Raw genomic sequence first — 14475 nt, 5'->3', positions numbered from 1 at the left:
AAAATGTGAGTGTATATTTATCGCCCTGAACATGGTATTATTTAAAACGAAAGAATTTCGTGAGCTCATACGTGTCAAAATAACCGAAACGTCACCATCTAGAGTTTATATGTGGCTACACTACGTATGATGGTGGAAGCCGACTTGGGAAAAAGACGCACTAAAGCACCCGCACCCGCTGCAGCTGCTGTTCTAGCGCGCTGCACGAAGAGCAGCGTTATCTTTGTGCGCGATAAAATACGCGTAGAAGTGAGATATTTGGTATGGGTATAGAAGTGTGTTATGGACGGCGTAGCAGTTATATTGGTTAGACAAAGAAAGGTGTTCACGTATATATATATATATATATATATATATATATATATTCATGTTGTAAGAGGCCAGCAACCAAGGACAGCAAGGACGACATAGGGGAAATTACGTGTACTTACTAATGCAATTCAAGAAATCATAAATTATTGGCAGTGAAAATGGATGAGAAAACAACTGGCCGCCGGTGGGGAACGATCCACGTATTCGCATTGCGCGCGCGATGATCCTACCATTGAGCTCGCGCGGCACCGTTTTCTCGTACACTTTCTGCGGTACTTATATTTTACAACTATTCTATCTCCTCAGGACCTCAATAAAGTTCGCACTCACTCACTCACTCACTCACTACTAGAACTGACCCTGGGAGTTTCGCCAGCGCCACCACTCACCAGCCTCGGCTGCAGATGTGGAACATCCTTTCTGCCTCAGGCGTCACGAGTATGTGATTTTTTTGGGTGAAAGCAACTGGTCAATACATCCTTTCTGCCGCAGGCGTCACGTGTACGTGAACTTTTTGGGTGAAAGAAACTGGTCAATGAACCCACATATGTTACCTAATGGCACGAATCTTGCTGGATTCGAGTACTCATTCTGTAATGAACGAGAAGAAAGGGGGCCGAGGGTCCTGATGTTTATTGAATTTTTTTTGAAGTTCTTCAACATATTCGGCGCAATTGTAAATATTTGTCAACACGATGGAATTACCAGTGCAGTATTGAGAGTGTCGAGAGATTCTGTGAAAGATCAGGCTTCGGCCAAATGAAATTTTTTATCAGCAAATGGAAGGCAATCCATATGATGAATAACAACTGCGTTTGTATTTGAACAAAAACATTTTTTTGCATTTTTGTTTAATAATTTGTTCTACTAAAAGACCTAGACGTCGGGTAAACAACACTGGATAAAAGGGGGACACAGCAACGCACGCACGAAATATACAGACTCTGTCAGCCTGTTTTGGGCGCGCTTCTTCTGAAGCCCTTAATTTAGCGTGCGAACAAGCCTTAGGTAATATCATAGTTTACTTCGTTCGTAGAGCTGGTTTACTGTTATAACCGCTAAATAACAAAGAAATATCTGGTTAGACAACAGAAGAGAGAGAGAGAGAGAAATAGAAGTAAGGAAAGGCAATGAGGTTAGCCAGATTCACTTCCGGCTTGCTACCCTGCACTGGAGAAGGGGCATAGGGATGAAGAGAGAGGAGATAGACCACAGTTGTACGCACACTTGGAAGTTCACACCAAGTCTACACTAGGCCGCTAAGACCTGTCGACTTCAGGTCGCTTTCGTCGCTTTCTGTGCCACCGAGGCGCACGGCCATGGTCCAAGAATCTTCATTTCGCAGATAGGTGACGGAATAACTCTAGTTCAGTGTTTCATGCATGTTGTATATAGAGTTGTCACTGCCACGGTATTGCTTACTGGGAAAAGAAATGGCTAAGGGAGTGGAAGATAAAACATCCGATGAACGTAATTGATTGGATTTCGGCACAACCTTTTCTACCGATGACTGTAATCTTACAAGCAACAAGCAGCAATAACTGCAATCAGGGGCTATGTACCAATTTAAACGACAGTTAGATATATTTGTGATTGAAAGTCAGCTGTATATAAACTTGAATGACCGCCTAGAATCCTAAGGATATATTAGAAGGTTGTCTGTAGAGGTTTGGGAATCACCATCAAGTATTTCATTCATATTGTTAGGTTTCGGAAGAAATTTTTCTCAGCGTAAACGATACTACTTGTGCTAGGTGTTTGCCCAAATGATTTCTTGGCTGACTTTCATGAACGCTAGCATTTCAACAAGAGAACGTTAAGACTTTTTTTCCTTGCTGATTACTTCTTTACTTTCTTTTGCTTCTAAGTGCATGTTGCGAAAGTAGTTTCATATTTATGGTGCAGTCATCAAATTGAGTAATTTTCAATAATTAAAAAAATCGCTGGCAAGGAGAAGTACGCAAAAAGTTTGCAGAGAGAGGAGACTATAACAGAAGTGTCATTGGAGTTGAGTTTATTTTAGGCAAACACGCAAAAGCTGGCTGTTTCCAAGTCGTGAGAACTTTTAGAAATGAAATCGTTTGTTTATATGGTGCGCCCATGCATATTTGCCTTTTGAATCACCATTCATATTTAGGATATACAAGCGTTTGCCGGGATTTCGCGCCCAAGCATAGTGTTATATTCTTTTGTATTGCCATGATTTTGTTTTTCATCGCCTCCCAGCAAAGTGACTCGTTGCGCTTCCAAGTTGACCATGGTGACCGGAGCAAATAGTCGGGGTAATAGTCAGATTTATCTGGAAACAAAATATATCATAGCAAAATTAAGCACATTAACGGTTTATAGAAAACGTTTTCTCTAAACCTTGTTAGTCGATACAGACAATCCATATTTATTTAGAGCAATGTAATAATTTAAATCGCATGGACTAACTTTCAAAATATCAAGATAATCTTATTACAAGCAAACTAGATATCGCTTGAACATACACGTGATAATTGATATGTATCAGTCATTATATCATTTATTCCTTTCTCATTTAAAGCATCACATTTTTCTGATGGATCTCCTGTTCGTATGGTGCACTTGGCCAGCGTGAGCCCAAAAGTGAAAAAAAATTACGGAAACTCCCGCCTATGGGTGGGAGCTATCTTGTCTTCATAAACAATATTTTGCGTGCGAATGTAGCAAAAGCCATTACAACGAACTATAAAGGCCATAAGCTAGTGATCAACTGGCGCTACGTAAAGGGTAAAAACTGTCGACTCCGATTTCTTCCAGCCATTGCAGTTTCAGCAGATTTACAAAGCACTTTCAATCCTGGAATTTTGTACTTGTAAATATTTTATAACGCTTAAGCGATTAGTTGGATTTCGTTCAAGAGATAGTGTACTTCGTATGGAAAACCAGTAAAATCTGTTGTTCGTATGTAAAGAGACGTGTGTGCTTTCGAGTTGTCGAAGTATTGAGTACCGTGGTCCTTTTTTTAGACTGCGCAACGACCTATAGTTTTACCATGAAAAGGAGAGATGACATATATTTATGCACAGGACAGTGACAGGACAGTGACATATATTTTATGCACAAAATGTTATGATGTAAAGTACTGTTTTGGGGGCATTTAGATTGTGTGAATGAAGAGAGAAAAAAACGCAGATTCTCAACTGTCTTGTGTTTAGTAATTTCGTGAATACGATGCAGCAGCTGGCCTAATTTCAAGAAAGTAGTTGGAAATAGGCTGTACTGGACGCGGTAGAAAAACAAAAACACATGGTTGAATTTCATGACCGATTCTTTCATTGTTTGTTTTGTCCTCCTATTGCACTGCTCGTTTATACGATTTCATCCCCCCTGATTGGATGATTAATTCGCGAGGAATAACTTTCATATCGGTTCACGTTGCACTGTTTGTCTGATTCAGGTGGGTCTCTGGAATTGTTTTAGAATTTCGCGTCATTCGACGCCAATTGCGCGAGTGATCTCCCTGTGACGAGTTTACGTTTCTTAACTTCTGTCCTATGGTTCTGCCACTAGATGGAATGCCATGATCGCACCCTACTGGGCGTTAAGTGCGCCTGGAATTCCATTATCACAAGTTCATATTACCCTGTATGAGGAACACATATCCCAGAAACTCATGACGCACTCTTTTCCTTATCCGGTTCGACGGCAAAGACTGAGAATAAGAGGATAACGTCTAAGGCCGCTTTTAAACAGAAGCTTAAGGCTGGTATTCCCGAAGCGATGCTGTAGCTACAATGAAACGATCGGCAAACGCCACCTTGATTGCTGAGAGACTCACATGGCCAGAACGCTTCACTGAAACACCCGCAATATGTCCTGATTTTTGCGCCTGGCCTATTCTGCTTCAAACTAGAGGTCTGTGTAACCTCACAACATTCTCAAAGCGCCAGGAAAGTCAGCAATAGCATGCTTTTGTTTTATATGCGTACGCATTTATATGCTTTCCGAAAGAGAAAACTGTCCGTGCAGCCGTCCGTCTGTCCGTGCTTCCCATAAGAAGATCGCTTTCAAGATACCAGCCCGCTCGGCCGTGCCAAAGTACGTTTGATCGGTGCTTGCCACCGTCGGAGTCCTTTGATCACAGTTAATAATAGTTCAACAAGGATGAACAAGGCTCTAAAGAGCGATAAAGGCTTATGATGATCGAAATGTCATCAGCCCCCTTGGCGCCGCCACCTGCAATACTTTGCTTGCGTTGTCGATGCACGTTTCCCTGTCGTCCGCAAAAGTTCGCTTCGCCGCAGCGCTGTTGTTTGTACTGGTCGAATCAACCGTCATGAAACACGGGGCTGCGTGGAGATGAGCCAGTGGCAAAATGCTTACGCACAGTTAGACAACTCCCAGAGCAGTTTCTGCGTCATTGTGTGTTTTTTTTAAGTTTATTTCAGAAGCTGCCTTCGGCTAGGTCTTTCGGCTACTACTGTTAAAAATAAGAAGGTAACTACTCTTTACGGAATATGGCAGCGCCAATCTTGCACGCTCTAGGCCGTACATGTAGCCATTTACGACCCGTCTGTCCTGCCACGGTGAGTCTCACCTGTCCCACCACGATAGAAAAGTTCATGCGTAATCTCGGTATTCATCTTAACATTGGTTTTTGGGACCTTGATATCAAAGCTTAGCTTATGGTCAGAAACAGGTGACTAATCAGGAGACGTGAATACGCGATTTGCGGGGCATCACGCAGCATACGTAATTTTTTGTAGGTGCTAGACACTGACACACACCAACGCACGAACGCGCTAAGCGACATAGACGCAAAGGGTCTAAATAAACGTGGACAGCAAGACGGTTACCTCTCATTCTGTGTGGTCTATATACGTAATAACTAGTACGTATGTGTAAGCACGTTTATATAGCCTCAACACTACTAAAATAGGGGAAGACGCATGCATGGCCAGCGTAATTATATCTCACGTTTTCAGCTCTGGATTGCTCACGAACCTTCTACCTCGAGGCAAAATTCGCATTTGCTTTCACGAACGCATAAGGTGTCAGAACGTTTCTCTTTCTCGACGCCTAAAGGGATCTTTGATAAAAGGCGCTTATGTCGTCAGGAGTAGGAGAAACTTTCAGGTTAACTGTTTGACTTCTGGCTTCCAATCCAATGAGAAGAGCCTTATCTAGCGGTGTTTCAGGACAAGCCATGGATCCATCGTAACAATTTGTTTAATCAGTGGGATAACTCAAATAACATAAAATTCAGATAACACCATCGGAAATATCGCGACGAAGATAACCTTTAATATGGGTCAGAAACACTGTAACGGTGCTAGACGTCCAGAATCAGACTATCGCCGGCTATTAGGCTTTCATGGTGGCTCCCTATTAACCAGATGCTAGTCGCGATAACTTCCTGTAGTAACCTTCCTTGTTGATAGGTCACTGCCAATGTTACCTGTCTTGCTTCCGAAATGAAATTGTCCTTAGTTTGACGAGTAAGTTGGTGCTTTCCAATTTTACGCACGTGCCAACCGTCCAATGACTGAAAGAGCTCACAATTCTCAATGCCCAACCTGTTTATGACAAGGGGTCCAAAATACTTTTCATATCAGGACAAAGCGAAAACGACGCCTTAATCTCAGATGGCTGTACCCAGTCTGCTGCGACCTTCAGGCCTAACAGCTTGCTGTTTCAGACCTGTTCGCGCCCTTTACGGGATTTCGACAGTGCTTAACACTTTCGCTACGCTTAATTTGACCACGACAGCATAGCTAGGGCGTTGTATATTGTTCAGTATATTGCGTCTACAATATCGGAAGATGAAGTCAGCCTTTAACTGACTTCAATTGCCTTTAGCTTAGGTAGCAGAGACTTAGGTCTCATGAGCATACATTAGCTCGCAGTCGCACCAGATCCACACAACCTAAAAGCACCGACGCTAAACATATTGAGCACGCGCGTGCGTTACCAAGAGTGAAAGTCGAGCGAACAGAACCGACTAAACTCCGCACTCCGCGTTGATCGTGTTCGCTTTTCGCGATGCCACCGACGCCGTATGGACTGACTTGGTATGACTCTCCTAACAAAGGTGAGGTCGACAGCGACGCTTTTAAACTCCCATAATCGTGCCGTGATGCGAACAGTGGATTGATTTTAGATGCAAAAGAGAATCAGCGAGCAGAAAGGCGGCTGGGAGTAGGCGGCGTACGTCTACACTGAGCCGCGCCGGTGCTGCTACAGCTCCGGACTGGTTCTAAAGGCGTGTACGCCAAGCCCTTACGTGGGTGTGCGTGCGAGGAAATTGACAAGTGCAGTGACCTCTAGGATGTAGCGTAGATCCGAGAGTCGTGCCGGTTTGTGGCGAATGCGGGAAATATAGGGGTGTTTTCGCATTTCGCCGCCATCACCACCGTTGTAGGTGTAAAAAGTAGTGCTATCCCTCAAAAGGTGGCGAAGGCAACTCCCATCCTTCGTAGAGCCCTCGACTAGCTGCTAGAAGTCTTTTTTTCGGGAAATTGAGATTTGAACGTTGCCGGGAAGATAAACCGGCGGGGCTCTTGAGCGTGAGGGGCTTCGTTGGCTTCCTGAGGCAAACTGACGTTGATTTCGCGTGCTCGCGACTTCTTGTGTTCTTCTTGTGTTTCACTAAGTTTTCCGCGGTTGCCAAACGCCCGTTAAGAGAATAAAATACAATATATCAACAAATTTATGGCGCCATTGTTTTCACATTATCGTGTGTCTGCTCTTGGTGCACAGCAGTCAGATTATGGGATAAGAGAAGTTAGTTCATCGTGGGCACCGCCAACAATGGTCCTTGCTCAATGGACTGCTGCAATGAACAATATCAGGGATGGCTTTGTCATGAGCTTCAACTTGCGATGACCCTGCAATTGAATCTCAGACAGATGATATTGTTAATCTAACTTTGAAATCGAACCACCGTTGCAGCAAGAAACTGACAATGGCGGCTGATAGTGCAATTCATGGTCCCAGCTCTAGGGGTAGACATTCGTTCAGTTCCTTCTAAAAATAGCTTTTGTGCAGTTGTAGAGTCCCATGTAGCTTTGCGACATCTACTTTTGAAATATACACATAATAAACTCATTTTCCTGATCCGGCTGTAATTGCCCGCACTCCTACATACAGGTTATTTTACATAACTTGGGCCAAACTTTAAAAATATGCAAATGCTACGTAGCTGGAAAGAACCAAGGTAATCTTTGCGTCGCTCGCAGATGCTCAAATCATTGTTCGCATTCTGCCTAATTACATAATTTATTCTAATTAATTATTGAACTTCTGGATAATTATAATCAGGTGTTAGGTGTCAATGAGAACATTGTAGAGCATCATGAAAAACTCCCGATACAGCTTTTTGTTGGTCAATACGTGCTACACAAAAATGTTTTTCGAGCGTGAAAGAAGCCCGCCAATACACGCAGTATTGCCGCGCGAATGGCCACTCGAGCTACTTTTAGTGTATTCACGGGCATCTTTTTCACGCTCAGAAAAACACTTTTCTGTAGCACGTACTGGGCAACAGAAAGCTTATCGGGGATTTCCCACGTTGTTCTACAATTTTGTAATTAACACTTTTCAAGTTACTAAAATAATTGAGAAGTTCCGCCTTATTATCTAATTAGGCGGAATGCAGCTGGTATCAGGAAGCGATATTCTACGATGGATCATATCCATGTCATCAACCAAGTAATCGAGAAATCTGCAGAGTACAATCAACCTCTCTATATGGTTTTCATAGTTTATGAAAAAGCACTTGATTCAGTAGAGATACCAGCAGTCATTGAGGCATTACGTAACCAAGAAGTACAGAATACATATGCGAATATGTTGGCAAATATCTACAAGGATTGCACAGCAACCTTGGTTCTCAACAAGACAAGCAGAAAGTTACCTATCAAGAAAGGGGTCAGAAAAGGAGACACTATCTCTCCGATGCTATTCACTGCATGCTTAGGAAAGTATTCAAGCTCTTAGACTGGGAAAGCTTAGGAGTGAGAATCAACGGCCAATATCTCCGCAACCTTCGGTTTGCAGATGACGTTGTCCTATTGAGCAACAATGGGGACGAATTACAGCAACTGATTGAGGACATTAACCGAGAAAATGTAAGAGTGGGGTTGAAGATTAATATTTCCACGGGGATGAGACTAGCAAAAACGGATAGGAAAATTATATTTACAAGATATATACAGAAAAAGACGGCTGCAGACAAGATGGCAGAACAACAACAGGAGCGCTGCCCCCGATCATCGTCTTCACCTTCTTTCTGGCGCATTCTTCTATGCTCGGCATAGCGCGCAACATAGGACCCCCGCCGTCGAGAGCGCCGTCTCGGCGCTTAAGGAGCAGTAGGATCGTGCCCAGCAACATAAGGCTTAAGCCGGGAGGCGTGCAAGATATCAGTGGTGGACGCGGCAGATGATCGACTGTCCAATGGAGTGATCTGGTGTGTGACGTCAATGATCTGGCGTAGGACCTTGTAAGGTCCGGAGTATCGGGAAAGAAGCTTTGACGACAAGCCAACGTGGCGGCAAGGCGTCCAGAGGAGGACCAAAGAGCCCGGAGAGTAATTAACTACTCTGTCATGGCTATCGTAGCGGGCCTTCTGGGACAGCTGCGAGGCATAAAGGCGATTACTTGCAATCTGGCGAGCCGCTGCAGCCCGAGAAGCTACATCGCGGGCGTAGTCGGTAACAGGGTGCACAAGTGATGGTAAAAGAGTCTCGAAGGGCAATGTGGGATGTCGGTCAAACAAGAGATAAAAAGGGGAAAAGCCAGCGGTGTCATGGCGTGATGGGTTGTAGGCAAATTTCACATAAGGCAAGGTGCTGTCCCAATCACGGCGGTCTGAGGAAACGTACATGGAGAGCATTCTGTTCAGCGTGCGGTTGAGGCGCTCGGTAAGCCCATTGGTTTGCGGATAGTATACGCAGTGGTTAGCTTGTGACGGATGGAACACGAGCGAAGAATGTCGTCGACGACTTTGGACAGAAAGGAGCGACCAAGGTCGGTCAGCAGCTGTCGAGGAGCGCCATGGTGAAGAATAACGTCGTAAAGTAGGAATTCCGCAACGTCAGTGGTATAGCTTGTCGGTAGTGCCCGTGCGGTAGTGTATCGTGACGTGTAGTCTGTAGCGACGGCAATCCACTTGTTCCCAGTCATAGATGTTGGAAATGGCCCGATGAGATCAAGGCCGACGCGGTAGAACGGGACACCGGGAATGTCAATGAGCTGAAGAGGACCGGCTGGCGACAAGGATGGATGCTTGTGGCGCTGGCAAGACTCGCAAGAAGCAACGTATCGGCGTACACCGCGATGGAGACCTGGCCAGAAGAACCGACGCCGAACGTGATGGTACGTGCGAGTTGCTCCGAGATGTCCAGCAGTTGGGGCATCATGAAGCTGTTCGAGGACTGTGGAACGGAGTGTCTCGGGAACAACCAGTAGAAGCTCTGCGCCAACGGAGCTGGTGTTGCGTCTGTAGAAGATGCCGTCACGAAGCACGAATAATTGTAGGGAGGGGGCACAGTCATGAGAGCGTAGACGGCGGATAATTGACCGTAAATTGGCATCGCTGAGCTGTTCGCGGCGCATGTCGGATAAATCGGATATCGCGAAGACACAGACGTCCGAATGATGCGCTGACAAGTCGGGAGGGTGCACTGGATGACGGGATAGGCAGTCCGCATCCTGGTGCAGTATGCGAGACTTGTAAGTGACGGCAAAGCTGTATTCTTGCCGTTTCAGTGCCCAGCGACCACGTCGTTCAGTCGGATATTTGAGGGAAGACAACCAGCAAAGTGCATGGTGGTCTGTGATGACCGAAAAGGTACGGCCAAACAAGTATGGTCGAAACTTATCGAAAGCCCAAACTTGTGGGAGGCACTCGCGCTCAGTGATCGAAAATTTGCACTCTGAAAAGGAAAGAAGGCGACTGGCATAGGCGATGACACGGTCGCGTCCTTGTCGCTGCTGGGCCAGAACAGCGACGATGCCATGTCCACTGACATCGGTACGAAGTTTAGCGGGGGCTGACGGGTCAAAATGGGCCAAGATGGGTGGTGGCGTAAGTAACGTCGTGAGCGTGTGAAACGCAGTGGCCTGTTCAGGACCCCAAGAAAATGACGTTTCCTTCTTCAAGAGTTACATGAGTGGACAGGCAACGTCGGCGAAGTTCTTGACAAAACGTCGAAAATAGAAGCACAAGCCGACAAAGCTACGTACGTCTTAAGGGGAACATGGTATAGGGAAGTCTTTGACAACACGAATTTTTTCTGGGTCAGGTTCCATGCCTTCAGCACTCACAAGGTGGCCAAGCACAGTGATTTTGTGGCGGCCAAAACGCCATTTGGCCGAGTTATGCTGAAGGCCTGCTCGCCTGAAAGCTTCAAGAACTGCCGACAGTCGGCTAAGGTGACTGTCAAATGTTGGTGAGAACACGATGACATCGTCAAGGTAAAAGAGACAAGTTGACCGTTTGTATCCACGGAGAAAGGAGTCCATCAGCCTTTCAAATGTGCCTGTGGCATTACACAGTCCAAAGGGCATTACCTTAAACTACTAAAGTCCATCGGGCGTCACAAATGCGGTTGTTTCACGGTCTTGATCATCGACGGAGATCTGCCAGTAGCCTGACGTCAGGTCGATAGAATAGAAGTAGGCAGAGCCGTGTAGACAGTCGAGAGCGTCATCGATCCACGGCAAAAATTAGACGTCCTTGCGCGTTACCTTGTTTAAGTGGCGGTAGTCGACGCAGAAGCGCCAGCTGCCATCTTTCTTCTTGACTAGGACGACCGGGGATGCCCATGGACTGGATGAAGGTTCAATGACGTACTTGGTGAGCATCTTGTCGACTTCACGCTGTATCACTTCTAGCTCGGCATGGGACACACGATAAGCACGTCATCTGATTGGGCTGGCGTCCCCAGTATTTATCTTATCAGTGACCACAGATGTCTGTCCCAAAGGACGGTCATTGAAGTCAAAGATGTCGCGGTAGGACTTTAATATGCGCCGCATATCGGCTGTCTGTGCAGGCAGGAGATCAGAGGCAATCATCTTATCAATATCACCGTCGACGAGATTGTGCGAGGAAGAGGAAGGAGCAGAGGATGAAGAAGCGTCGGTGACAAATGCAGAAACAGCACACTCGTCGATAGAAGCAATGCGGCCTAGAGTCATGCCGCCTGGGAATAGTTGCGTGCACGAGCTAAAGTTGAATATGGGTAGAGACGTCTAATAAGGGTGTGAGGAAGAGCGACGTTTTTGGCGAATAAGACGTCAACGATCGGGGTCAAGATGTAATCGCCATCGGGAATGGGCGAACAAGACCGCAAGTTCACATACATAACGGCTTGAGGAGGTAGCCGAATGTAACCCACTGAGCACAAGCGCAGTTGGTGTGTAGTAGGAGCGTCATGGTAGCACGGTAGGTCTAGCTGAAGCAAACCGGTTGTACAGTCAATAAGGGCAGAATGGGCCGACAGAAAATCCATACCGAGAATGAGATCATGGGAGCATTTCTCGAGCACGGCAAGTAGTACGCTTGTGGATCGGTCAGCAACACTTATTCGCTGGGAGCACATCCCTAGCACGGGAAACGTTCCGCCATCGGCGACGCGAATGAGTGGTACTGTGGGTGGTGTTAGGACCTTCTTAAGGCGGCGACGAAGCTCCAAATTCATCACCGATATCTGAGCCCCAGTGTCCACTAGGGCGACAACATATGCGTCATCCAATTTCACGTCTATCAGGTTCCGTCTCGTCTGCAGTGTGGTCAGAGGATTTGGCAGGCGGGTCGTCGATACAGCATCACCTCTGGGAGCTCCACCGTCTAGTTTTCCTGCGGAAGTCGTTCAATCGGCGACGTAGGGCGGCGGAATTGGGGATGATTGGCGACGCTACAACGGCGAACGGGACCGGTGACCACATGGGCATGGCGAACGACGATATGGCATGGAGGGAGCGTCTTCAGCGGTGCTTTGGGGATGCTCGTGGATGGGCTGAAATAGGCCATGATCCATGTCGGGGCGGCGGTTGTTTCCATAGGGAGCCTCATACCAATACCACAGGCTGGCCACGTGTCCAATACGACGGCAGTTAAAGCAAATGGGACAGTCATCAGCAGTCCTTCACTCGGCAGGGTTGCGAGTACGGAACGGCGGCCTTTGACCTTGGGCGTGCGAAAGTGAAGGACGGTGGTCGATCGGGTGGGAAGGAGCTGCGGCACACACCGAGTCCAGGCCAGCATTGGAGAGCTCCTGATGGACAATAGCTTGGACTAGTGGCACTATCTTGGAGCTATGGTCACAGGTACGGTCGCACATAGAAGCAGGATACGCAGCGTCAAATTTACGTCGGATGATGATCTTCACGTGTTCCGCGGTGAGCGGCGCCGACTGCTCAGGTACGTCTTCACAGGACCACGTTGCTGCCGTGTTTGGAAGTTGAGCGAAATTATGGGCAATGCGTCGACTTTGGGCGGCCTCAAAGCGCTTGCACTCTTGGATGATATCATCGATGGCGTCGCAGTCTTTGCAGATTATCAGCTTGAAGGCATCATCTGATATCCCCTTTAACACGTGGCCCACTTTCTCAGACTCCGTCATGCCGTCGTCCGCTTTGCGGCAAAGAGCAAGCACGTCCTGTATATAAGTCAGGTATGACTGTGTCACTGTCTGCGCACGAGATTCCAGCTGCTTCTTTGCGGCTGCCTTTCTACTTGTGGACTTGCCGAAAAGGGAACGCATGTTTTCCTTGCATGCATCCGAGCTCCCAATTTCGTCTTCATTATTCTGAAACCACAACTTCGCGGTTCCTTTGAGGTAAAATAATATGTTTGCCAAAATGATCGTCTCATCCCAGTGATTATTCTTACTTGCACGCTCGTACAGGGGTAGCCAGTCCTCGATGTCGACGTTGTCAGTCCCGCAGAATGTGCCTGGGTCCTTTAGCTGAGCCAGGACGACCATTGTCGTTGCAGCCGCCTCGGTGGGCGCAGATCCGCCATCGTGGATAAAGCCAAGCGTCGGCCGCTGCGGAGCTCCGTTGTACCGTGTGGGTACCCCGCACCTTCCACCAAAATGCCATTGGGATGAGAGTAGCAAAAAGGGATAGGAAAATTATATTTGCAAAATATATACACAGAGAGACGGTCGCAGGCAAGATGGCAGAACAACAACACGAGCGCTGCCCCCGATCTTCGTCTTCGCCGTCTTTCTGGCGCATTCTTCTATGCTCGGCATAGCGCGTAACAATATGCAGAATACGAAGATAACGTTCAATAGCCTGGCAAGGGAACAAGAATTCAGGACCGCCAGTTAGCCTCTAGAGTCTGTAAAGGAGTAGGTTTATCTAGGTCAATGAGTCACAGGGGACCCTGATCACGAGAAAGAAATTTAAAGAAGAATAAAATTAGACTGGAGTGCATCCGGCAGGCATTGTCAAATCCTGACTGGGAGCTTACCAGTGTCGTTGAAAAGAAAAGTGTACAGTCATTGCATTCTACCGGTGCTAATATATGGGGCAGAAACTTGGAGGTTAACAAAGAAGCTCGAGAACAAGTTAAGGACCGTACAACGAGCGGCGGAACGAAAAATGCTAGGTCTAACGTTAAGAGACAGGAAGAGAGCGGTTTGGATCAGAGATCAAACAGGGATAGCCGATATTCTAGTCCACATTAAACGAAAAAAGGGGAGCTGGGCAGGCCATGTAATGCATAGGATGGATAACCGGTGGACCATTAGAGTTACAGAATGGATACCAAGAGAAGGGAAGCGCAGTCGAGAACGGGAGAAAACTAGGTGGAGTGATAAAGTTAGGAAGTTCTCAGGCGCAAATTGTAATCAGCTAGCGCAAGACAGGGGTAATTAGAGATCATGGGGAGAGATCTTCGTCCTGCAGTGGACATAAATATAGGCTGATGATGATGATGATGAATATGTAATCGGAGTATTTCCAAGCGACGGAAAACAGCATTACCTTGGTTCTTTCCAACTACGTCGCAGTTAAATATTTTAACACGAAAGTGTTTTATGCCGGGGTCCACCAAGACTTCACTGACGTATTTCCGTCACGGAAATACGTCATAGAACATAATACAAAGAAAGAAACCAGAAGAAAAAGTTCCACAAAATGCAAAATTTGGAAATCGAACCCACGACCTCTCGGTCC

The sequence above is a fragment of the Dermacentor silvarum genome, chromosome 7, assembly GCF_013339745.2.
Source record: "Dermacentor silvarum isolate Dsil-2018 chromosome 7, BIME_Dsil_1.4, whole genome shotgun sequence".
Lineage (NCBI taxonomy): Eukaryota > Metazoa > Arthropoda > Arachnida > Ixodida > Ixodidae > Dermacentor > Dermacentor silvarum.
The sequence above is the reverse complement of the archived record's forward strand: the minus strand, read 5'-3'. Positions refer to the sequence as shown.